At 37.8% G+C, this 24,047-nt stretch overlaps 1 protein-coding gene across 6 annotated transcripts in view; it reads left to right on the top strand.

Moving 5' to 3' along the window:
- The first annotated feature begins 13,348 nt into the window (after positions 1-13,348).
- The window catches only part of LOC129739360 (microtubule-associated protein tau), a 148,102-nt gene continuing 137,403 nt past the window's right edge, over positions 13,349-24,047 (top strand). For 3 of the 6 annotated variants that reach the window (XR_008735835.1, XM_055730768.1, XM_055730769.1), the window contains exon 1: positions 13,351-13,412. The gene's annotated coding sequence lies outside the window, so the exon portion shown is untranslated. Of the gene's footprint in view, positions 13,413-24,047 lie in introns of all 6 variants that reach the window. The other 3 variants (XM_055730765.1, XM_055730766.1, XM_055730767.1) reach the window with 3 other exon arrangements.

A 24,047-nucleotide genomic window follows, 5' to 3' on the forward strand; every position in this document is an offset into this window, starting at 1 on the left:
ACGGGGCAAATAAATGTTTCAAATAAACATATCAAAAATTAAAACAACTGCTGGCATACATTCCACAAGCTCATAGTGTTCAATCCAGTTACATATATATTCAACACATTTAAACAACTTTGTAAAAATTCACATTCTTTTTTGCAACTTTGACCACTGTGCTGTGGTGTAAACAAAGAAAACTGGGATGTAAACAAAAAAGTAAACGCGAGCTGCTTTGATTTTTATGCAGTAGTGTGTGTAACAGATTACACAATTTGAGCTTGGATCTTAGTCTGTAAAACCTATTTTGGCGCTAGTGTTCTGTCGCCAAAATTTCTCGGAAGACGGTGGGACCTGATTTAACTCAATTCTAGGCTGGGCGGGTGCTGCAGTCAAACTCTTTCACTATAGGGGTCGGAATTTGAAATTGGAGCTCAACTAATTTCCCGTGGTATTTGTGCCGTTAATTATCATTAATTTGTTTCAATTTCACGTTTAATCTTCCCTACAACACGGCAACTAATTAACATACGCGTTTTGGATTGGCATCTTATTTTATTTTTTGCGATCAATGAACTTCATAACAGTCGAAAAAGGGACATTTTGACCTTTTTTAAATGACATTTACACCTACTTAAATCCACTTCTACTAAAATCTCAGGTCTCATGTCTCATGTCTAATTTCTAATATTTCATATCTCTTGTCACAGGTCAAATGTCTCATGTCTCATGTCTCGTGTCTCATGTCTCGTGTCTCATGTATCATGTCTCAGGTCTCAGGTCTCTGATGTCATGTCTTAAGTCTCAAGGTTCAGGTCTCAGGTCTCATGTCCCATGTCTACAGTCCCAGGTCTCATATTTTATGTCTCAGGTCGCTAGTCTCAGGTCTCAGGTCTAATGTTCTATGTCTTAGGTCTCATGTCTCAGGTCTCAGATCTTCGGTCTCTAGACTCAAGTCTCAGGTGTTATTTCTAAAGTCTCAAGTCTCAGGTCTCAGGTCTCAGGTCTTAGGTGTCATATCGAAAGTTTTAGGTCTCAGGTCTCAAGTCCCATGTCCCAGGTGTAGGTATCAATTGTGTCAAGTCTCAGGAACCAGTTCGCAGGTCTCAGATCTGCCATAAGAATCTGCACAACCTGTGAATCAACCGTTTTTTGCTTGTAAACCCGTACTTTTTTAGTTCCTCGACTGTCTTCACTACCTTAGGTCGTTTAAGAAGGTACTGCTTCATAATCGCCTAGTACTTCTCGTTGGGGCGGAGGTCCGGAGTGATGGGAGGGTTGAACATTTTCGGCACGAAATTGTCCTTATTGTCTGCATACCACGCCAGCACGTCCTTGGAGTAGTGACATGAGGCCAAATCCGACCAGAAGATTGTTGGGACGTTGTGGGCCTTCAGGAGAGGAAGCAGCCGCTTCTGGAGGCACTCTTTCATGTACACCTGTCCGTTCATCGTGTCCTGGGTCACGTATGGTGACTGCGCTTCCCGCACGTGCAGATGGCTTGCCAACCAGGAATTTATTCGAAAATTTTTACATCTTCTGAGTGCGGACATGCTCCGGAACGCTAAACTTATCCTTGGCAGTGAAAAACAAGTTGCCGGGGATCTGTTTGAAGTCGGCCTTCACATATGTTTCGTCGTCTATGATGCAGCATTCAACTTTCGTCAGCATGTTGACGTACAACTTCCTGGCACGGGTTTTGGCGGACTTGTTCTGCTTCTCGTCGCGATTATGGACCTTTTGTACCTCGAACGTTCGAAGCCCAGGTGCAGCTTCTTAGCCACATCTCGAACGAAGGTGTTTCGGGTTTCAGTTGAAGGGCCCAACTACGCGATTGTGATTTTTGGTGTTGTACGGAATATTTTTCCTTTTTTTTCTGGGCTTCCGATCGAAGGTCAATCGTTCCTCGAACCGCTTAATCACTCGCGACACCGTGGAATTCGCGATTCCCAACGTTTTAGCGATGGGACGATGCGAGAGATCCTTGTCTCGTGATGAATGCGCAAAATTTTATCACACTCGATAAAATTCGTTCTTTCGACTTCATTTCCGCGAGTTTTGAACTATGAACTAAATTCACCCAAATTTTCATTAAATTCTACCCAACGGTTAAAAAGTTAGAGCAATTTCATAGTGTGGCAATTTCATCGTGGACACCCTTTTGCAGCAGAATTGGAATGGTCTTTTTTACACGGTTTTTCGCAATAAGCACGGTTTATTTTTACACGGTTTTTGGAAATTAAAAGGGTTTATTGCACGGTTTTTTTACGCAGTACGTATATCAGTATTACAAAAACCACTGCGACTACTATCTTAAACACCACTCAATTTAGCTAATGACAGGTATGAACAGTATTTCGAAACTAGAAAAACTTTTAACAAATTTCTTCTGTTTCATCTTTTATACAATTTATACATCCTTTTATTAAATAATCTAAAGTATTCATTGCAAGAAAATGTTGATATGAAGGGAACTAGGGAACAGCATTTTTGTTGCCTATGTTCGAATAACTAATTTTGGAAGATTTTTGAAGATTTCCTGAATTCAAATCATTTGTCAGATTTAGTCTATTACCACAAATTTTGGATATATGACGTTAAAAAGTTTTTCAAATAGTCAATTCTGAGTGAAATCAATCACTGATAAAAGATAAACTAACTAACCAACATGAAAAACAAAAACTGATTTCAAATCTATTATCTTGCATTTAATCAAGGATTCAGATGTTGCTGTGATATTCTGGTTACAAAGGAACAAGACTTTTGAAATATTGTTTTAAATTTTTTGCAATATTGTCCACAAAGTATCTTATCATTAAAGTCATTTAATGAATTTTTACCTTTATTCAATGATATCTCGAAAACAAGAGATGAAAGATTTTCGTAATTTGTATAGCTATCTGGTTGTTTAGAAAGTATTATTTTATGAACTATTTAATTAAATAACAATTATAAATTAAACACTGAATTTTAAAGCAGAAAATGTAAAATAAAATTTTCTAGTTATCTACAATATTTTTCCTGAGCTTCTTTATACCAGCATCAGTCTCACAATTTTTTTTTGATTCTCATTTTGAAACTATATGTTAAAAAAATCGAGCATTTGAGAAAACTGTATGTAAATGAATGTTATCAATTTGAAACTGATTGTGAAACCTTCATATTAAATTATTTTTTGAAGTATTGTTGTATCGTTGTTCGGAAATATCGTACCACCATTATCAATTCTTGTTTCGCTCTATTAAATTTTTAAATATAAGTTTTATACTAAAATGAGATAATTCAATTAAGATTCTAAAGCAGGGGTGAGCAACCTTTTGAACCAAGCAGCCAATTTAAATTTGAAATTTTGCCGGCGGGCCGCACTTAAAATATTTTTTTTCTGATAATTATCAGAGCTTCACATAATTTTTCATAACTACAAATTCTGGCGAGAATTTCCATTTAAAACTCTTCTGGAGCTTACCACAGTGATAATCAAGAGTGTGATTTTTTTTCCAGAATTTAAAGTTGTTCTCAAAGTCTAGTTTTTTCCCCTACAAACGTTAAAAAACCCTTAATTGAAGTTCTGTATTGAATGTTGATCAAGGTTGTCGAAATCACAGAAAAAATTTCAATTTCACATATTTTTAAGCAACTATTTTCAAAACTACATTCTATTTTAGAATTTTTATTCACATTTTTATCATTTTAAATCGTATTTAGATATCATTGCGATAGGATTTCTAGGGCTATATTTGGTAATGTGGATTGCGAATAATAAGTGAAAAAACTCAATTCATCGATGTTTGTGATAAATCTTCTATCAAATTTCTGAAGAAAAGCATCACAGATAATCGTCAAAGATATTTTGGGTAGAATCACAGAATTTCAGATATCTATTGTTTTATCCAAGGTATGTATATATAGGAGGTGTAACGATATGAGAAACTTCCGATTCAGCCATTTTGATTTGGCTACTAGGGAGAACGTGGAGTTTGTTTACCAACAAAGCCCTCAGCTGGAAAAAATTTTCCAATGTTTACAAACAAACTCACTGAAACTCACCGCGCTTTCCTCGCCTACTTATTGACAAAGTCAGAGAACCTTGTGATCTAATAACCTTGGTTTTATCAATAACTAATAATTTTTGTGCGTAACTTTGATGCCGGCTGATTCATGTTGATAAACAATCTAAAATCGTTCACCCAGACTCTATTATTTAATTTTCGTAATTTTCGTCAATATTCAGAAATAAAAACTATATCTCAAGTTTTTGGTTTGATTTTTTTGCCAGTATTTGAATGCTAACAAAACAAGCCTTTTTGCCGAATTGGATAGAATAATTAAAAAAAAAAATTATCTGCTGAGCATGTTTTCTATCATTCAACTTTATTTTTGCTTGAAATGAAAATAGTGACTTTACTAAAAGGGCTTCGAAACTCCTTTGATCATATATAGGTTCCGATTTTTGGCTGTTCTTCCGACTCACTTTAACGGATTTTGCTCTCAAAGTGGAAGGAGTTTATTAATAAGGAAAAAGTATGCTGAGTAAAAAAAATAAAAAAACTTTATGCCAATATTGCATTTTTGCTTTGAACAGAACATGATAAACGCTTAAAATGCCAGAAAAAGTTAACAATTTGAAATTTTCCTAACTATCCATTGTAGAAAATAGTTAGGCATAAAAATTTGAAAAAAGCTTCGCGGGCCGCACAAAATGGTCTCGCGGGCCGCGGATTGCTCACCCCTGTTCTAAAGTATGAAGCTATTTGATCATTATTTTCATTGTTTTTGGCTGGAATTTGAAGTTGATACTACTAGCACCTACTAGATTTTTAATTCTATTTGAACTGTAACGAATTAAATAGAAACAATTTTGTAACAAGAGAACTATGAAAAAAGTGAAAATCATTTTCATATTTATAAACACTTTATAAAAACCAATTTTTCCGAGTCAAGATGGAGTGGATTTTCTACTTAAAATCTGAAGCTAGATTTTTACATAAAATTTTGCCGGAACAAATATCAATTTCTTCTTTTGTCGCGTAAAGTCACTAAACAGAACGTCACAAAAATTTGCACATGCAATCATTACGTTACTAGATAGCTTTGCTAAAAGTTCATCAATTTCCATCCATGCATTCGAAAGTTATTCACATAACAAAGTGTTGCAATTTTTGGAATACACTCCTTAAAGTCACTTATAGTACCACCACTGATCATACTGACTGGACATTCGATTTCGTTTTTTGGATAATTTTCCCAGCAGTTCGCATTGTCGATTCTAGAGTGCGCATCAATCGCCTTTGATTAAATGCTATCCCAGTTGGAAAGTGCCACCTAACTTTTAAGAAAAAATAGGAAATTGCGACGATACAATTGGGCTAAACAGATAATTTTTTCCTACGGGGAATTTTTGTCAAATTTTGTGAGATTCGCAATACTGACAATAGGTTGGCAAAATGAGATACAAAGTGATTGGATTTTTCTACGCAATCCTCCACTGAGACCATTCTAAGTTACAATTTCGGAGCGCAGATTGAAGTCAGAATGATACCCAATGTCACCTTACTTTGATAAATGACAAAAAGTATACTTCTATAAGTTACAATTCGTTAGATTGATACAGAGCACTGATTAGCGCTTTTATGGCGAACACTGCATCTCATGGTCTGCTACGATGATTTACCGCCACTCTTCGAATGCCGTCAGGCAAATCTGTGTAGGCTTGTTAATTATTGACTAAATCGAGCGACCTTAACCGATTGCACCGCCTCCTGAGGTGTTTTTTTACCTGCTTTTCCTCCAGATACAAGTTTTCTTGAACACCAATCAACAAAACAATATAATAATAACATTACCGAGGAGGAAATTTCGTTAAGCTTTTAATTTCGTGCGAGACGTCGGTCGGTTGTTTGTGGAAACGGTCCTGCGACCCGGTCTGTTGCTAGGACATGTGGCAAGGGTTATTAGTGAAGGAAAACGCCAACGGAAAGCTCCCTCTTCCAGTGGTGAATTTGTATGGGGATATACACATTCACCGAAATTGGCAGCCAGTTCTGTTCTGGTAGACTGTAGTAGCACAAAACCACCGTCGTCCTCCCGGGCTAGATTAGAAGGTTTTTGACTACCGTTTTGGCCACGCACAACTCAATTTTCGAACATAGATTAACGACGCCGTCCAGGTTTCGGGTGTGCGATCTTGACCCTTGACAGAAAAAAAACTCATTACTCTGTGTGTTCAGTTCAGAGTTCGATTCACAAAGTCGCGATTCATCAATTGTGCTTATTTTTGGTGACATTTTATTTTATCATGCGTACATCAGTCCCGATCAAAGTGACTAGAAAAAGTATCCCAAAGAGCCGAGGTGAGAATCAACTGGTCGTCTGTGTTAACACTGTTAAGGATAAACGAAGCGATGCTGAAAATGATCAATCACAAGGACATATCTAATAGCAGAAGTAGCAGTACATTGAACTTGTATGTGCCTTTCGTCTGTGTTGTTGATAGTACCTACCTGTCAAAATCGAAATCTCGCATGCAACTGTCCGATTTGGTCGTTTTCGATGGTGCAGCTGACATTGATTTTCCAATACGAGCTACCAAATCACCATCCCAGTATTAAACGATGGAACTGTGAACCTATACCTAATCTGCACGCTAGCTTGGTTTGCTGTAGTTTTTTTTCTTCAACTCCAATCGGTGTGGTTTGAATTTTTGCCAAAATCTGGGCGCTAGTTTGATCGATTCCAAATGGTTTTTAGTTTGGGATTAAAAAGGAAAAAGAAACAGCAACTACCAAACATCCGTGGTACACGATTTATGAGCAGTCACACCGCATAGCTATCATGCAAGTTATAGTCTCGAATATGACAACTGTTGAGTATCACTATACATGTGTTTTTTAGTTTACGTGATACGATGAAGGTACCAAGGTATCATGTTATTTTCCGTTGGAGTTTTTTTTAGATAATCGAACATATATAGAGCTTAAAATTTAAACAAACCACAGTTACAAAAATATTGGTGGTGGATGAGTGTTGCGAATTTTAAACACATAAAAGTAAGTTTTATACTCGAATTACGAAAAGATTTTTGAAAACATTTGATTTTGGTTTAAAAATTCCAATTCGATTATTGTGAACTGAATCGAGTAAACTTATTTATTTATTTATTTATTTCGTCAAAATAACGTAGAAAAGTTTGATACATGAGTATTTCCTTAAGACGACATTGTTTATAAAAAAAACTATGTATAATAAGTCGGTCTCAAAAATTCAAACAGCTATAATTTGTGAAAAATTGATTTGAGTTTCACAAACTAGGGCTTGTTGAGTTACTTGGATTGCTTAGTTTTTTAAATCGAACTTTATATACCTCTAAGTTTGCAAGATTTTGAGATGGGTTTTAAAATGCCGAAACAAGTTTTTTCAAATGAAAAGTTACCACTTCTTTACCCTCGTTAAACCTAGTATTAGAATATAAATGTTGGAATATGCTGTTACACGAGGTTTCACTTTTACCGTCTTGTTATTATTTATGAATTTCTAAATAGTTCATAACCTGCATAGTTAAAACTTTTGTTACAAAATGTTATCCAATTTTTATCGCCACCCACCTAGTGCATATCAACTTTACCATGCAACAATATCTCTTTTTTCTGTGGAGGTACAAGCATAATATTCAGATTGATGTAGTCTTCAGATTCAAGGAATCTAATGTTGTATACCATCAGATTAATCATATAAAGGGTGATACGGTCAAAATTTGGTCAAGGGAAAACGCGTGTAAATCGATGAAATCGTTTATTTAAAAAATCAAATTAAATTTCTTTTTCAAGTTTAATCAGTTTAAAATTCAGGAAAAATATTCAGTTTGGCTTCCGCTTTTCCAAATCCGAATTGCCGGGCCGTACGCTTAACCTCTACCATCAGATTTTGTACACCCACCATGTCCACCTTCTTCGCGCAGGAAGCCAGTTTGCCTTGAACTGCTGCTCGTCCTTAGCAGTTTGTTTGGTCTTCTTTAAGTTCCGATTGACAATAGCCCAGTATTTCTCAATTGGGCGGAGCTCTGGCGTGTTGAGAGGGTTCTTGTCAATGGGAACCACCTACACGTTGTTGGCGGCGTACCACTCCATGGCATTTTTACCGTAATGTCAAGATGCCAAATCCGGGCAAAACAGTACGGAATAACCGTGTGTCTTCAGGAAAAACAGCAGACGTTTATTCAAACACTCTTTCACGTAAATTTCATGGTTGACAGTCCCGGAAGCTATGAAAATGCTGCCTTTCAAGCCACAGGTACGGATGGCTTGCAAAACCAGATATTTCTTCGCGAACTTTGACAGTTTCATGTGCTTGAAAATATCTGCTACCTTTCTCCTTCCTTTTGCCGTATAAAACTCCTGTTCCGGAAACTGCTTGTAGGCGGCTTTGACGTAGGTTTCGTCATCCATCACTAAGCAGTCAAACTTCGTCAGCACCGTCGTGTACAGCCTCCGGGATCGCGCTTTGGCCGTCGTATTTTGTTTATCGCGATTTGGAGTCACTACCTTCTTGGAAGTCGATAGTCCGGCTCGTTTTTTGGCTCGAAGCACGGTTGTAGACGATACACCCAGCTTATTTGCGGCATCTCGGAGAGAGTGGTTAGGGTTTCGCTTAGGCTTGCCAGATACTTTCAGAAAAAGCGGGACATTTAAGAAAATCTTAAAAAAGCTTAATTGAGTAAGCAAACTTATAAGTTTACCATCAGCCGAAGTGGTTCATAGACAGTACATTAAGGCTTTTTTTTAAACGCAGATTGATTTTGCCCAGTTTTTCTTGCATGACTTCTATTCACACGGTTTTTTGCCATATGCCATAGCGGGACATTTTGAGGTAAAAGCGGGACAGCGGGACATTCAACAAAAAAACGGGACATGTCCCGCTTTTGCGGGACGGATGGCAACCCTAAGTTTCGCTTGAAACTATCGGCAACTCTCTTTGTCGTCTCAGCGGCTTCCGGTTTCCAATTTCCCCCCGATCGAGACTTCCTGACTGTCGACAAACGTTCCCCAAACACTTTAATTACATTTTTAACGGTTGATTTGACAACTTTTAGCGATTTTGCCAGCTTTGCATGCGAGTAGCTCGGATTTTTGGGATGCGCGAGCAAAATTTTGATACGCTGCTCTTCTGCCTTGGACGGCATTTTGACAACTGAAGAGTGAATTCCAAAATCAAAACAGGAGCAACATTTTACACACACATACCTTCAAAATGAGGGGTGTTCAGGTTTTTTAAATGGAAAATTGAAAGAAATACGTTAAGTTGATATTGACCAAATTTTGACCGTATCACCCTTTATTTTATCAAAAAATAGTGGCGTATTCTTTGTAATATCATCTCGTATAAACTCTCAGCCAGCCAGAATGACTGGAAATTTGGTACCCGAGTGTTTTTTGGGCCAAGGATGATTGTATAATAGTTTCAAGACCCTCACTTTTATTGGAAGGGGGATCCCATACAAAATTAACTTTAAATATATCACAACTCGAACAATTTTCATAAATATTTATTCGCAAACATGTTTAGACAAAACAAGATGTTTTAACATACAGAATTACCCTTCCGACTGTTGCCACTGAAAGGATCTCATTTTAAAACTAATGGGAAAACCGGTAAATATTATACCTACAATTTTTGTTTAACATCATACCATATTTAATTCATCACGACTCGAGTAATTTTCCGATGACTTCCGTCGAATTTGGAACCCAAATCAATTTTCACATAATGAAAGAGTCAATGCATTCAACGACCTCTCCTACTTTAAGATGCAAAAAGTTTCGGGTAGTTTTTATATTTTTTTTTTTTGTACTAAAACCGTTTGTTTACATTTTCTTTCATACGAAGTAATGAAAGCTCACGCAAAAATTGAAAAGCTCTTTTAACCGCTGTGGAAAATCACAAATTAAAACTAAACTCTTAAATAAATCCAAAGACGGCTTGAGATTATTCACGATTGTTTTAGGTTTTTTTTGTGTGTTTTTATGTGTCAGTAAAAGAATACAAATCTATCAAGCTCTGCATAGAAGTAGAGAAGAGCTATCCGATTTGTAATTGGAAGTTTACTTTAGATATTAAATAGGAAATCTGCCATATTGATGTGAATAATAAAGTTTTTCCAACATTGCTTATTAAATCCAATTATATATTTTTCTCATTTCAGGTAATTTTTTTCACTTCCATTTGTCTATCTATGTCTATCATAGAGAATACTGTGCCTTGAATTATGTAAGTATTAAATAACATTACATAAATTGGTTACTTTTTCAAAGCGAATGCCAAAACCATATATCCAGAAAAATCGATACAAAATAATGCACCGAATGTCTACCTTCTTTAACTAGGGCTTAATACCTAATTTAAATTATCCTTAAAGAGCATCCACAGCTTGCGCGAGTAAAAAAATGCTCACGCGTTTCATCACTCTACTACCGCACCGGGGTTTAGTATGAGCAAGGTGAGAAAAATAGGGCTATTGCCGTCGGGACCGACAGAAACAGCAAATTCGCTTCCTAGAAAGGTACGCGAGTTTAAACTTCAACGTTTTAATCGGTGCAAAATATTAAAGTTTAAAATTGATGAAGATTAATAAATAATCTTATGAATACAATATTCCGAGGAATATTGATCAGAGCGCAAAAAGAGGTTTTATTGGTTGTAAGTACTTTTTGTGAAATAGTTGGTTGTTTTTTGATTCGGACATTTGTATAAGAGTCGATTCTTCAAATTTTATTTTTGACTTTGATATTTTCTTTGAAATTATCTTTCAAATATTAAAAAAAAAAAGCTGGATCTGTCTGATCGAATGAGATAGTGACAAACAAAAACATCGAATTTCTCGCCATTTGTCATTCATATAATCAGATAAACAGATAAATTTATTATAATTAACCCTCATCCGCATTAGATTTTATTACCCTAATCAGCACTAGGAGTGTCAATTTGACACTACAAGCTTACATTGTTATAACTTTTGGCGTATTCAACCGATTTAAACAAAACTTATATCAATAGAAACCTTGTAATGTCAGTAAAATATGTTTTGAATATTATATATAGCTAAAGTTGCTAGTTTTCTCGTTATTCAGCATGAAAGAAAAAAAATCCGAAAAAACATGCCTCACGAAAACTGCTTGCTACTTGTAGTTCTATGCATTCAGGAATGATTTTACGTTTATAATTTTCATATTTTTGTGAAATCTCACAGCGTGATTTGTGGCACCTCACTAGAATGTAGATTAAATTTGCTTTCCAATGAATATACTTTTGATTGGTCCAAACAATGTGAAAGCACTGAAAATCCGGGTACAACCTGACGGTGGACCACAAAAACAGATGAAATATCAATTTGTAAAAAATTTGCTCAAAGTAGTGAACTTTGAAAAATTCCAGTAATTTCAATTTTTGTTGCATCAAAAATCTAAAGACAGCAAAATGTTGGAATTTCAATAGATTTCGTAGTCATATTTTTTTTTCAAAACTCTACCATCGCTCAAACAGTATTTACTAGCAATCGAATGAAAAGTAGGTTTTTTAGACCACTTTTTTGAACTTTTTGTGACCATTTCATTAAAAAAAATTTAAAAAAATATTTCTTGTCTTCATGATGTAGGCATTAACTTCAGCTTTAATATGCATAAGGCAAATATTTTTTTGGACGTGTAATATATGAACTACAGCAGTTTTCGTGAGGCATGTTTTTTCGGATTTTTTTCTTTTATGCTGAATAACGAGAAAACTAGTAACTTTAGCTATATATAATGTTCGAAACATATTTTACTGACATTACAAGGTTTCTATTGATATAAGTTTTGCATGCAGTTCAAAATAATTCAAACGAATTAAATAGATTTTACTTTTGGAGTGTCAAAATGACACTCTAAGTCGGAAAAGGGAGTTTTTTTGTCCAGGCTTCCAGGGTTCGTCCATAAATAAAGTAAAGATGCAATATTAAAGAACTTTTGAATTCATTTAGGGTCCCCGAAGAAATTTTTGTATTTTGAAGCTTCTGAAAAAAGTTACAAGCCTTCAAAGTTGCAATAGTGTCAAAATGACACTCTAATGCGGATGAGGGTTAATTCATATAAAAAGGCAATGAAAATTTTAAAACTTTTGCCAAGCTTGTTTTTTATCATTCATTGCCTATCATTCATTGCCTTATATATTTTAAAAATTTGAAAATAGTTCCCGAACTTATCAGTTGTATTTTCTATCATTCGTTCTTTAAAGAACATAGAAATGAAACTGCACTTGAAAAATGTTCATTGTTGTCGATTTATTAGAAATGGCGTTTTCGTTTATTTTTCACTGGCATGGGGCACACTTCTTCCTCATAAACAATCAATACCGTCGCCCGGAACAACGCAGATAAATGTATATGCATGAAGTTTGCTACTGCCTCCGTGCTAGTGGTAGACAAACGAGATAGCTAAAAGTCATGTTTTACATTAATTGAATACTTTCATTATTTCAAATTGATAAATAAATGACGCTGCGAATTAATTTATGTAAACGTTTTCTCCGTTTACTTTATTCTCAGTGTAACGATTCAGACTCGCCTGCGCTGCCCACCCAACCGGTGCGCGAATGGTTGTTTATACCAAAATTGGTCCGCTGGAAACAGCAAAATGCTCACTCGTTTGCTCACTTACTGATGCGTTTGCTGGCGGTTGTTTTTTTTCTGTTATTGCGTTAATCGTGAGTTGTATTATTTTTAAAGAGAAAAAGGCGCTATTTACAAGGTCAATGACCGATAAACCCAAACAGAGGAGTATCATACCAAATGATTGTTTCCACGCTGATATGCTTTTATTTCATGCAAGAGCTAACAAAACTGCGTTTATTGTTAAAAGATTCTGTCTTTTTTTCCTAATCCAATATTTAATTATTATAACACAAACTGGATTTCGAATCCATCGAAATTTTTTTTCTACTGTGTCTCCATCGGTTGCCATAGCCTACCGAGATAGCGTGCAGTCTACTTCGATAACAACAATTTTTCCTCGTTTTTCCTCTCTCTGGCGATCGGTTCATCGTTAGTTGGCATTGAAATTTAACGACATCCTTCCACAGGACCCGGCCCGGGATCAGAGTTTTCTTTTCGTTTTGTCTTACATTTTCGCCACCCGTTTGTTGGCCCACATGGCACGAACCATTGTAGTTTTCTTTTCGTTCTATTTTTGCCCACTTCGATCTGCTGTGCCTTCCGAAGGTGTGTTGTTGTGGTGCTCGGCATGAGTCCTTAAGGTTGTGCGCCGACTCGGTGATTTCCTTCTGTTGCCGTGATGTAAACGCCGCGAAATCTGTGCAGGTACAGGATCGAGTCCTTCAGTCTAGCGTATTCTTTTCACCAGTTGACACGTGTCTTTGGAGTGGAAAAAAAGTGTTGAGGATACCAGGTAAACAAGTTTGTTCCAATGGTAGTAGGCCATAACTTAGAAAGCAGCCCGCCTCCTGTATCGATACACTACACCTTATTACTGTTACATAGAACAAGAGCCCACTTACTCATTTGTACACATACACAAACACACCCATACAGACGGTACTTTGGTACATGAATTGAACTAGTTCTTTGATTTTTTGGCAGCAGCAAATTTGTTTCGTATTTAGTGAGTTTGGTTGTTTTTTTGCTGTCCCCAAGGCGTTAAAACTTTGTGAAGGCAAGTGATTTTGGCGTATTGGTAAAATTTACTTACTCTTAGAGGGAGTCTACTTTCTCCTGAGATAAAAGAAAAAGTAGGAGTTGAGTTAGCGATTGATTGTTTCTTACAAATAATAGATTGGAAACACTTTCATGCATAAGAGATATGACTTTTGTACAGAAATATTACGATTCTAGAATAGGTATATTATAAAACACGTCAAAAACAGTCGTATGTCACTTTTTTAACTTATGTGTTGTATATTAGTTTCACGAACATTTTCATGTAATTGAGAAGCCATCTCATTACAGCAGAAAAAACCCGCTAATCACTTCTATGTGCGAAAGGTAAAATGGCTAATAATTCTTATTGAAAAGGTGTTCTTACGAAAATATCGTTAAAAGTGTTTTCGATTCGTTTTACATCGACTCACGGTCTGCCAGAAAGCTGCTTTAAATATGTGTAAAGGAAACATTGTGCAAATTAGTACGGCAACCAAATCGGGGTTTACCCTGTTATTGACGCTAACGGAGAAAGTTTTTTTTCCTATGCTGCTGGAAATCTACTGAAAAATATTCGGTGTTGTAGATTTGCGTGTGAAAACAACCACATTCTTACAGTGAACAAACTGCTGGGGTAGCTACAATGAAAGGAAAATAAAATGGATTGGTGACCTCTTTTTTACCGGCTTGATAGAAGAAAACACGAAGAACAAGAAAAGTGGTGAATTTTCAATTGTGACTATTAACTGAATGAAATGTAGATGTTTGTTGTGTCCGTTATTGCTGGGAAAATCCCATAGAAACATCGACTGGGGTAAATTATTAAAATTCAATTATTGGACCACCTGTGTCGTTGGTTTATTTATTAGTGGATTCATCTGAAGTGAAACGAAAAAAAAACTAAGCCAAAGGTACGTGATTGCGGAATTAGTTCAGGGTGAACTACAATAGAAGATACCTCTAGGATCTATCACCAGTTAAAGTAACCAGCATCATAAACATTTCAAGAATTTCTAATATAGAATCTAGAATGATTTCACATTAATCATGTTATGCTCTATATAGTATGAAAAAAAAATTGTAAAACAATTGTGAAGTTTTGAGAAGGTTATTTTGAAAGTACGGGAATCTTAACGTCACGCTAGAATCGTCGACCGATTTGTATCTTGAGTACAATCACCAAATATTAGATAATTATCATTTTCTCTATACATAGTTTTAAAACTGGACCAATCACACTGTTTGCTTTCAGTTGATTAACTAGTCAACATAACAGTTGAAAGGATTGATTGCGAAAAAGTAGACTGTTTCTTGATTTCAACAAAGCTTCTTATACTATTAATCACAATGATAACTGAATTTGCTGAACTCAATGACCCAATTTTCGATTAATTGACCTAAAATTTGACAAAAGCTTGCATGCATCAAACTTGCATACAAACTACATAGTACTAAATCATAAAATCGAGATATTTTAGATCGTAAATTTGAAAAAAAATCTCAAAAACAAGAAGTTTGTTTGTTTATTTGTTTATTTGTTTATTTGTATAAAAAATCAACGGATCATATGTTGATCCAAATGATAACTTAATCCTAAATAACTTATCAAAATTAAAATCCACTCGACACAGTTCTGGACACGTCTAATATTTTCCTTCGGAACACATTTCTCGAAACGTCAAAGTCGAAATGCGCAGAAAAACGATTAAAAGTTTTTAAGATTCCGACAAAAGCGCTGTTGGCCCCATAGTTGTTCAGACGAATGGGGACGTAGAGCTGCCAAATGCTGGTTTCTTAATCCTCGGGGTCGTACACTGAGAGGGACAGCTTCCAGCAGCGTGGGTGAGTCTATTCTCGATGTCAGCAGGTCAGCCACAACCAGAGCTCGAGTAGCGTTCCTACGAACTTGAAGCGTGTCCAAGTCTATAAGGCGGCAACGATTTTCGTAGCTTGGCAGACGAAACGGATCGTACCAATTCAAGTGACGTAGGGCAAACCGCAGGAAGCGCCGCTGGATAGCCTCGATTCGTTCAGCTCCGTTCTGATAGACGGGGCACCAAACAGCAGATGCGTACTCGAGAATGGAACGAACTATGCAGCAATAAAGACTTTTAAGGCAGTACACGTCTTTGAAGTCTTTGGCCATGCGAAACATTAATCCAAGGTTTCTAGAAGCTTTTTCAACAACATAGTTCGTGTGAGTCTTGAACTCCAGCCGTTGATCGAGGATGACTCCTAGATCGTTGATGTGTTCTACTCGGGTGATGGTTTCGCTTCCAAGGATGTACTCCGCACGAAGAGTGTGCCGCTTACGGGAAAATGATATAACCGAGCATTTGCTGCGGTTCAACGGCAGGCAGTTAATGTCGCACCAGTGAGCAAATACGGAAAATTGCTGCTGTAAAAAGTCGATATCGTCTTGGTTGTTTATGGCGTGAAAAAGTTTCAGGTCATCAGCATAAGCAAGTTTTGTGCCTTCAAGGAGCGAGAGTGCGTCATTGAAGTAGATTACGAAAATTATCGGTCCTAAATGGCTTCCTTGGGGTACTCCTGAGGGGGCAGGGAATTGCCTGGAAAAGGATTCACCAGTTCGAACGGATAATTTCCGTCCCGTTAGATAACTCCGGAACCAATCCAGTAGAGATCCACAGAATCCTAAGCGTCCGAGCTTTGCGATAGCAATATCATGGTTCACCTTGTCGAACGCAGCTGAGAGATCAGTGTAAATGGCGTCAGTTTGAGTCTTCCTGGCAAAGCAGTCTTGAACGAAAGATGTGAAGCTCAGTAAGTTGGTAGTTGTGGATCGTTTAGGCATGAATCCATGCTGTTCGTTGGAAATGTAAGGTTTGCAAAACGAGAAAACAGGATCCATAACGACCAGTTCAAAGAGTTTGGATATAGCGCATAGAGCTGATATCCCACGGTAGTTGCTAACATCTCTCTTGTCCCCTTTTTTATGGACAGGAAACATATGAGCTTCCTTCCACAGTGAGGGAAAAATTGCGTTATCCAGCGATGATTGAAAAATATATTTGATGGGAGTCAGCAAAAGTGGCATAAAACGCTTCAAAAAAGTTGCTGGTATACCGTCCGGGCCCGTTGAGGTAGAATTTTTCAACTTTGCTGTTGCTTTCAAGATGGCTGCATCTTCAATTAGGAATCCATTCAAAGATGAACCCGGAGGTAAAATATTCCGGACAGCCCTGGCTAGAAGCTCTGAAGAAATGCCCTCGGTGGTAAAAACGCTTGAGAATTTCCCGGCGAAGAGCTCACAAATTTCGGGGTCGGAAGCGGCTGTGTTGTTGTCCAGAAACATGTGGGACGGAAGCTCTGTTTCTTTCCGCTGATTTTTTACGTGCTTCCAAATTTTTTTCGGACTGGTCTTGAAGTTTCGCTGGAGCCGATTAAGAAAATTCTGGTAGCAGCGCTTACTGGTCTTTTTATAAGTCGAGTTCAGTTTGCGGTATTCATTCTGAGCGTAGAACGACTTTTGCTTGTTATAGTTACGAAGGGCACGTTTTTTAGCTGTCTTCAGTTCCCGCAGTTCTTTAGTGACCCACGGAGTCCGTAGATTAGCACCTACGCTACGTTTCGGCACATGGCGATCGATGGTGTAATGTTGCGGTGAAAAAAAAAAGAATCTTATTTATTCGCTTCAAATAAAAGTCATGGCATCCAATTTCGCATGAATATACATAACTCAATCGCCCCGAGAAGAGAGGCACCAGAGCTTGTAATCAAGGCTTGCTGACGCTCATTCTTTTGTATGTTGGGGATTTTTTTTATTATCTGACGGGTTTGCGCCGGGGGTCTTCAGATTTTCCCCAAAATTGAAAATTTGGTTCATTTTTGCGACTTAAAAACACATGTATTTTTTCAGGTTTCTAACATTTTTATTTTTTGAGTTAGCTTCGGTTAGATTTTTTTTGTAAATAAAAAATAACCATTTTTCAAAGCTACATAACTCTGTTGTTTCTCAACGGAAATTATAAAATAGCACATCAAAATGCATTGAAATTTTATCAGCTTTTCAAATAGAATAGTTGAAAAAAATTAAATAATGACCTTCAACATGAAAAGTTGTAAATAAACTTTAAATGGCGTCTAAAAGTACCGTCTGCACCACCGAATATTTTGCAAAAAATACCATTGTGTAGCTCGATTTATGATGCCACTTTCATCTGAAGACACCAAAGTGGGCCATTAACAACTTGAAGAGTTATGAAAGAAATAATGACAATAAATCTCTTTTTTGCATCGAAAACAAACAATGGTGGAACAACTGCACTCACATATGGAGATATCAAGCACTTCTAACAGCATGGAAACAATAGAACTTATCAAAGCTGGTAAAAAACACTATTTTTTCGTCCTTTTCAGACTGCCCCTACTCGCATAACAGTCCCATATGAATTATCGTCATTTTAGGTCAACATAAGGCTTCAACATAAAAGACTTAAAAAAGAGGTTTGTTCTAGAAATTTCGAAAAAAATATCAATTCGTGGCTGTCCTATACGAAATATACCTGAATAACAGTCCCATATGTGAAATACCACGGATTTGGTTACTTTTCAATGTTTCCTTCGGCGAAATAGTCTTTGGTTTATCGCTTTGAATCATTTAAACATTTTTTTTAACTCACTTGATGTCGAATGATGCACACTAGTTTTCGAAGGCAGGTCTGACTTTCTTAGGAATGACTTCCTGAGCGAAAAACTATCGGATGCAATCAAAAATCGTAAAAAGATTCAACTTACAATGTGGAATTCATGATATTTTCTTGCAAAAGTATGTTTCTTTTTCTGACAATTGCATTTAGAAGTTCAAAAGTGATCAAATTTAAGTCTAAGAAAGTAGCTTGGTGAGAAAAATATATTTTGTATGGGACTGTTATGCCAATAGAATCGAAAAAGGTTTCAAATATGATCGATTAACAGTCCCATAATGAATAAAAATGGTGCTCTCGACCTAGCCAATGACCAAATTTCGAAAATTTCAGGCCTAACGATTTATTATGACAACCTAGAAACCATTTTCGTTTATGCTGAAAGTGGTGGTCACAATTTAAAAATATATTCCAAAACAGAAAAAGCTGATTGTCTCGCTTGCTTATTTTTGTATATGGGACTGTTATGAAAGGAGGGGCGGTAGATTGTTGCAGCTTAACTGACTTCATGTTATATCCAAAAATCTAATAACGTATTTGTTTATACCCAGTTTTGCACCAGGTCACAACAAGTTATGCACATTTTACTGTCATTTTTAGAAGTTTATGCGCTAAGTTTTGCATCCGTAATTCCCCAGATTTGATTTAAAATGGACGGTGGAACACTGAAGATTCGTGTGTGAGCGATCGAGGTAGCAAAACACTGACGACGAATTATGTTCGTTCTAGTATAAAAACCGCAAAACTGGGCGAATGTAGAAAACGAATACGGTAAAAGTATCATATTTTCATCATTTTACAGCCTGGGCTGGCCATACTGAGCTCTTAGATTATTTCTACAACATTTGTGCCACTTTCTCTTACTTTTTTGATCAATGGGAAAGGATTTTGGTGTCCAGTGCTTAGCTCCCGATATAAAAACTATGTAAAGCACGTCTATATTTCATTTTTTAATCACATTTTTGTGATCAAAACACAGGGACTGAACCTTCTACCATTGGCATTGATTATGCTTCACAATGATCTTTGATCGAAAAATTAATAAGTTATATAGTATATGACCAGGTTGTAAAAGCAACATTCCCATTATTAGTTATATCACTTAAACAATACGATACTCAGAATTTCGGTTAAAATTTAAAGTCAGTTTTGCTGCAATCACTCTACAAAGCACTAAAAAATAGTGTTTTTTACCTGCTTTGGTAAGTTCTTTTGTTTCCATGTTGTTAGAAGTGCTTGCTATCTCCATATGTGAGTGCAGTTGTTCCACCATTGTTTGATTTCGAGGCAAAAAAAGAGATTTATTGTCATTATTTCTTTCATAACTCTTCAAGGTGTTAATGGCCCACTTTGGTGTCTTCAGATGAAAGTTGCATCATAAATCGAGCTATACAATGGTATTTTTTGCAAAATATTCGGTGGTGCAGACGGTACTTTTAGACGCCATTTAAAGTTTATTTACAACTTTTCATGTTGAAGGTCATTATTTAATTTTTTCAACTATTCTATTTGAAAAGCTGATAAAATTTCAATGCATTTTGATGTGCTATTTTATAATTTCCGTTGAGAAACAACAGAGTTATGTAGCTTTGAAAAATGGTTATTTTTTATTTACAAAAAATCTAACCGAAGCTAACTCAAAAAATAAAAATGTTAGAAATCTGAAAAAATACATGTGTTTTTAAGTCGCAAAAATAAACCAAATTTTCAATTTTGGGGAAAATCTGAAGACCCCCGGCGCAAATTGTCAGATAATAAAAAAAAATCCCCATGTCCCAACGTGTTGGCGCGAATTTCTAACAACAAATAGGTAAGGAATTTGGAAAAAGGGCAAATACGCCAAATGCAAACAAATAGAGTTATTAGCCGAGTGTTTTAGTACGTTCGAAAACCAACATTTTGCTTGTAAAAAGATATCTGAAGGATATTTCGAGAAATCAAGAAAACAAAATATGTAATATTTTTGCTGGCAGCTTATGGAGCTGTCAAACTTTTGACCTACCTACCTAAGGGTCCGGCGCCGATGGATCGACGCAAAGGGCTGAGATTTCCACTGCTGGCGATCCGGAGCCAGCTTCTTCACTTGCTGCCAGCCCAGGTTCTCGTCAAAAGTGTGGATTTCAGCGGCTAGACAAGACAACGCCACCGCGAGCTTCTGGGCCTGCCTCTTCTTCGATGCCCATCTGGATTCCAGTCAAGCGCCTCTCTGCAAATCTTGTTTTAATCTCTTCGCAGCGTGTTCCTTATCCATCTCCTCTTACGTTCCAAAATCACAATTTTTTCTTTTGATGACACCGGCGGTGAAGTTCAACGTTTGAGATCCAGTTGCCAGGCCACCAAGCCCGCATATGTGCATCATGTTTCGCACCCGTATAACAATACGGATCTGACGTTTGAGTTGAAGATTCGGATTTTAATTCGTATAGATAGAGATCTAGTGTGAGCGCCAGATGTTTCAGAGACTCGCAAACGCAAATCGGACTTTTCTTATCCGGGTTTCGATTTACTGTGTTGATTTACTGTGTTGATTTCCATCGACTTGGTCTTTTCGACATTGATTTTGAGACCTGCTGCCTTGGAGCTTTCGGCGAGGTCGTCGAGTTAGCTCTGCATGTCTTGTCTTTGTGCGAGCAAAACAATATCGTCAGCCAGGTCAAGGTCGTTAAGTTGCTCCATTCTCGAAGGATTCCACGGCAACCCTCGGTTCGGTCTACAGTCAATCGATTCAGTCAAGATCTGATTTATACGATGTGAAAGAGTAGCGGTGATATGATACATCCTTTTCTCACTCCAGTAGTTACCGGGATGGGATCAGACAAGACACCGTCGTGCAGGACCTTGCATGAAAATGTCTCGTACTGTGCATCGATGAGATGGACTAGTTTCTCTGAGTTCTCCTCGTCACCTTAGAGCCGCTTAGATGTTTTCGTTGTTCAGTCGGTCAAATGCATTTTCGAAATCAACGAACACCAGCAAAAGAAAGTTCTGGAATTCGTTGATTTGTTCCAGTATGATTCGTAGCGTTGTGATGTGGTCCACACATGATCGTCCGGATCGGAATCCAGCTTGTTGCCGTCGGAGGGGAGCGTCGATTTTCTCCTGGATCTTATTCAGGATAACTTTGCAGAGTACTTTTAGGATTAAACAGATCACAGTTATGTCTCGCCAGTTACCGCACTCTGTTAGGTCTTTTTTCTTAGGGAGCTTTCCGAGAATACCCTGCATCCAGTCGGCCGGGAAGGTTGCAGTATCTCAGATGTCAGCGAAAATACGGTGCAACATTTGTGTCGACAAGGCAGGGTCGGCTTTCAGCATTCAGCAGGGATGCAATCTATCCAAGGCGCTTTGTTGAATTTCTTTCTTTTGATTGCCGCTTCTATTTCTGCCAATGAGGGCGCTTCCGAGTTGAAGCCATTTATGCGACTTGCTGTTGGCGCTTCGAGCTGCGGGTTCTGTTGGCCATCGCTATTCGTGACTCGAAAGAGTTGTTCGAAGTGCTCAATCCATCGTTTGGGCTGATCTATTCGATCGGTCATTAGCTAACCTGCTCGGTGTTTTAGCGGCATTCTTGCATTAGTCCTTGCACCACTAAGGCGGCGAGAAATGTCATAAAGTAATCGGATACCTACAACATGGCGGCGGCTCTTTCTCCCTCTTCGGCTAGAGTGTTTGATCAGGATCTCTTTTCTCGTCTACAAGCTCGTTTCACTGCCCTTTCCAGCTCCGCATATCTTAAGCGGGCGGCTGCTTTGGCTGACCTGCTTGCTCAATTTTGACTTAATTTTTCTCCGATCATCGACCATCCTGCTAGTTTCATCCGACATCCATTCACTTCTTCTTCCACAAACTTTACCGAGAGTATCATGGCTCGTCGTGTTAAAGACATTCTTGATTTCACACCACTGTTCTTCGACTGTTTCGTTTGTCGGCAGTTCCGAGGCTCGGGATTCAAGCTGTTCAAGGTAGGTATGCCCTTTTCACCTCTGGATTCTCCAACCGGTGGACGTCGTATCGACCTCCGACTTTCTCCTCGTGCCGCTGGACACGCGCGACTCTCAGTCGTATCTCACCAAGGACGAGGTGATGGTCAGATGCAATGTCTGCGCTTCTTTTGTTGCGGACATAGTGCTGATGCACCTTTTCCATTTCCAGCTGATGCAGATGTGGTCAATTTGATTTTCTGTTCGGCCATCTTGGGATACCCTAGTGTCCTTATGTGCTGGTCAATGGAGGAAGAGCAATCCACCGATTACCATGTTGTTGTTGCCACAAAATTCTACGAATGGCGCCCCATGATGTGCTCAAGGTCCTGATTGTCAGAGCCAATCTTCGCGTTGAAGTCGCCCAAATGAATTTGAATGTCACCCCCCTTCGGAATTTTCTCTACCACGCTGTTCAGTTGACTCTAAAACTGCTCTTTCTCCTGCAAATCGGCAACGTCAGTTGGCGCATAACACTGGGCCATTGTAAGATTTCTAACCCGTGTTCTGAATCTGGCTACGATTATTGTTTCGTTTATCGGTTCCCATCTTATGAGGGCCGCATGGGCCTGCGAACTTTACAGGAAAACAACTCCTCGTTCCCGAGTAGCGTGTTTTCCTCGTATGCTAGAGTAAAGCAGGACTGTGTTTTGTGTTCTCTAGCGTTAGGCTAACGGATTTCGCTCAGTCCCAGAATTTCAAGATTGAGGCGGCTAGCTAGCAAGTTGAGCTAGCTTGCCTTGTTGAGCAAGTGATAAAATGTTCCAAATTCCAATACGTGCCCGTGTTTTCATGCTAAAAGTCGTCGCCAATGTTCCAGGTTGGTCATTTCTTTCGGATTCCGTAACAATTTCATAAATTGGGAGCAGTAGGTTGCTAGCCTAAGGTCCCTATCCCGCGGTGGGGCTGCCATCTTGGACTTAGCTGGCGGGAGCCGCATTTCATAAATTCAGTCGCTCGCTGGGAGACATACGCTGTTTGAGCAGCCCTCGACCTCGAGAAAAGATGCGTTCAGACACCTTCTTAGTCTGCGCATATGACAAAAGCATCCACCGGGGTTGGGTACCCGATCTTTGCTTAGGTTACTCGCATCCCCGCCAATACCACGAGGAGGTGATATGATCACTAAGGGGTCTCGTGTTGCACATTATACACCATTCGCCAGCCAAACGCGCTTCAGTTTTTCATGCATCATAAAAGTGTTATCTAGCTAATTTTTACTACATTATCAGTGAATGTCATGGTCTTTAAGAAAGTACATTTCTAGTTTTGTATATCATAAATGGATAAAAAAAATTGGAAAAAAAAAATTACAAGAGTTGAAAATGATTGAAGAGAGATTTTATAAGAAGCTTTTTCATTAAGCACGGACCAACTATTTTGAAGTGGTAGAATCGGAGAAGGTTGAATCTACCACAAAAGTTATTTCAGGAAAAAGCGGGACATTTTGAGAAAAAAGCGGGATGGCGCCACAATTTCTAAAAAAAGGGGGATGGATGCCAACCCTAAGATAGGCAATACCTTGTTAGGCACCCAGCAGTAATGTCGATTGAATTTATGGCTATTCAATGCCAACAGACATGCCCTCATTCAACACCTAATAACTTGTTTGCCTTTCAAGATACAATGCTACAATCTTCGACAAAGTTGTTTAGCGGAAAATTTGCTTTGGAGGCTTTATCAGTTGGCACAAAAACCTTTAGTAGGCTCGGTTCTACAGAATATAGAAAAATGATGTTG

Source organism: Uranotaenia lowii, chromosome 1, assembly GCF_029784155.1.
Source record: "Uranotaenia lowii strain MFRU-FL chromosome 1, ASM2978415v1, whole genome shotgun sequence".
NCBI lineage: Eukaryota > Metazoa > Arthropoda > Insecta > Diptera > Culicidae > Uranotaenia > Uranotaenia lowii.